The sequence below is a fragment of the Ochotona princeps genome, chromosome 11, assembly GCF_030435755.1.
Source record: "Ochotona princeps isolate mOchPri1 chromosome 11, mOchPri1.hap1, whole genome shotgun sequence".
Taxonomy (NCBI): Eukaryota; Metazoa; Chordata; class Mammalia; order Lagomorpha; family Ochotonidae; genus Ochotona; species Ochotona princeps.
Window position 1 is genome coordinate 15,326,698 of NC_080842.1, and position 2,740 is coordinate 15,329,437.

The 2,740-nt window shown below is 41.5% G+C and overlaps 1 non-coding gene across 1 annotated transcript; it reads left to right on the top strand.

The window, feature by feature from the left end:
- Positions 1-487: 487 nt before the first annotated feature.
- LOC118760048 (U6 spliceosomal RNA) lies at positions 488-597 on the top strand. The gene has a single exon (XR_004996544.2). It is a non-coding gene; the product is annotated as a U6 spliceosomal RNA (small nuclear RNA).
- The last annotated feature ends 2,143 nt before the right edge of the window (positions 598-2,740 follow it).

Sequence of the window (2,740 nt, forward strand, 5' to 3'; positions counted from 1 at the left end):
GAAATTTTTGAGCAAGAAAAAAAAGTACTTCTAATATATCCACTGATAAATAAGAACTCCAGGAAATTTATGTAAGCATTCTTCCTCAAGATGGTGGCTACATAGTTTTCAGCACGGGCTGTGTGTAGTGACTTCCTTCCAAGAGTACACAATGAGTGGTGGTGGTAATGGTCACTATAGTTATCAACACTGTTACAGCTAGCTGGGTAGGTAAAGGCCAAGCAGTTTCATGTTGGCCGTACACACTGTTAACATGACATGATGAAAGGGGCCTTCTGTCCTATGGTCATCTTCCATCCATCTAGTGAGAGAAACATGCGACAAATCCCACTGATGCACATCCTACAAAACATAGAACTCCTCAAAAAATCAAGTCCACTCAAAATAAAGCAAGTCTAAGAATCCGTCACAATGAAGAGGAGCCTGGAGTGAAGTGGCATCTAAATGTATATGGGGTGGGATCCAGACACAAAAAGGACAATAGGGAGTGCTCACTTCAGAAGCACATATACTAAAATTGGAATGATACAGAAAAAATTAGCATGGTCCCTGCGCAAGGATGATGTAAAAAGGACAACAGAGAAAGACTACGGAAATAGAATCCAAGTACAACTTAATCATAGCGTGTCAGTATCAAATCATTACATAAATCAGAACAAATGCCTAAGCCTAATGTAAAATATTAATAATAGGAGAAATTGGATATGGGGTATACAGGAATTCCCTGTACTGTCTTCACTTTTTTTCCCCCTGTAAATCTTAAAATGTCCTAAAATAAACTGTGGTTGTAAAATAATACCTAAAGAACCTGGTACTTGTAGATATTCAATATGTGTGTGTGTTGATCTGAACTAGTCCAGTGAAACTATTGGTATGATTTGCTCCAAGAAGAGGACAAATGACCTTCCTGTCCTGGGAATTCTACACAGTAGGCTAGCATTATTTGGATTTCTCCAAATTCCTGTGTAGTTAGTTCCACTCTTGAGAGGGAATTTGGAATATGTGTGTAGACAGAAAGCAAAGAGACTTGTAAAAAAAAAAGTCTGGAATCTGGAACAAATACAGATGTGAACATCAGACTAGGGAGTGACATGCGATTCTCAGAAGTCACTGACTCACTTCAGAGAAGATAAGAGAGATGCATGGAGCTGACCGATTAGTCACACAGCTCTGTGCTCATTGTGATTACACAAACCAAACTGTTTTTATGGGCAACACCCAATGAGCCAGACTAAACACAAGACATTAGGGTGTGTTCAAATAAGGTGCTGAATGATGACACAGCTCTCAGTGCTTCTGAAAGCTTACACCAAATGCAAGCCCAAGAGCCTGGAGCAAAGTAGTGGGGAAACAGTTCTTGCAGAACCCAAGACCTGCAGCCAGGGAAGTGAGGGAGGGCCTTGGAAGAGCCAGGTTCTGGAAGCACTGAGTACAATGCAAAGAGTGAAGAGTGGCAGAATTTCTGGTCCAAGGGACCTGGATGCTGAGTGCATAAGAGTTTCTCTTGCTTATTTATTACCTATTTGGAAGGTAGAAGCACACACACACACACACACACACACACACAGGAGAGAGGATCTTAGATCGTTTGGATCACCACACAAATGACTGTAACAGCTGGAGCTAGACTGTTCTGAAGCCAGGAGCTTCTTCCAGGTCTCGCATGTGGATACAGGGGACCAAGGATTTGGACCATCTTCCGCTGCTTCCCAGGATGCGTTAGTGGGGAGATGGATAGGAAGTGAAGCAGCTGGTACCTGAACTGGCACCTATATCAGATGATGGCACCCTAGGCAGCTTCTTAACTAGCTATGCCACAGTGCCAGCCCTGCTTGCTGATTTTAAAAGTACATATTTGCTTTTCAGTATTTCTTTCCTCGTTCATGTCTATTTTTCTGTGTTTTTTTTTTTATGCTACCTTTTACAATTCGCCAAGCACACCACATCAGTACCAGGTGTGAGGGAGCAGAAGCGCTGAATGCAATGCCGAATGTTGCAACAGGGATCTCTGTTACCTGAGACTGTAGGTATCAGAATGTTCAAACATAAGAAACTAAACTCTCTCATAGCAAGTGAGTGATAGTTTACAGCATGCGGGTCCAAAATTCAATATTTTTTTAGGCAGTTCAAGTCACACACATAACCACTTTGGTCTTATATGGCTCAAGCCATGTCAAAGTTTGTTTTTTTCTTTAAGACTTATTTGTTTTTATTTGAAAGGTGAAGTCAGAGAAGGGGAGACAAAGCAAGAGATTGACCATCCACTGATTCACTTCTTAAATGGCCACAATGACCTAAGATGGGCAGGGATTAAGCCAGAGCCTAGAACTTCTTCCAGGTCTCCCACAGGGCTGCAGGGACCCAAGGACTTGGGTCATTCTCTACTGCTTTCCTAAGAATGTTAGCAAAGAGCTGGATCCAGAGTGGAGCAGCTGGTGCCAATATGGGATTCTGGCTCCACAGGCAGAAGTTTACATACTACTTCACAACATCGGATCCATCAAAGTTTTGCGACTAGCAATCACAGCTAGTACTTTTATCACTGGCTATATTTCAATGAGTAATGCCATGCTTTATCTCAGTCATTGGACATTTCTTTTGTTTTAGATCAATTTAACTAAAGAGCCTTAAAGTCTAAAAACCTAGATCCCTCTGAGAAACAACCCAGGGTGTAGGGTACTACAAAATATTCCTATAGCAGCATAAAATACCTAGAATCACAAAAAAATTTGTAAACCAT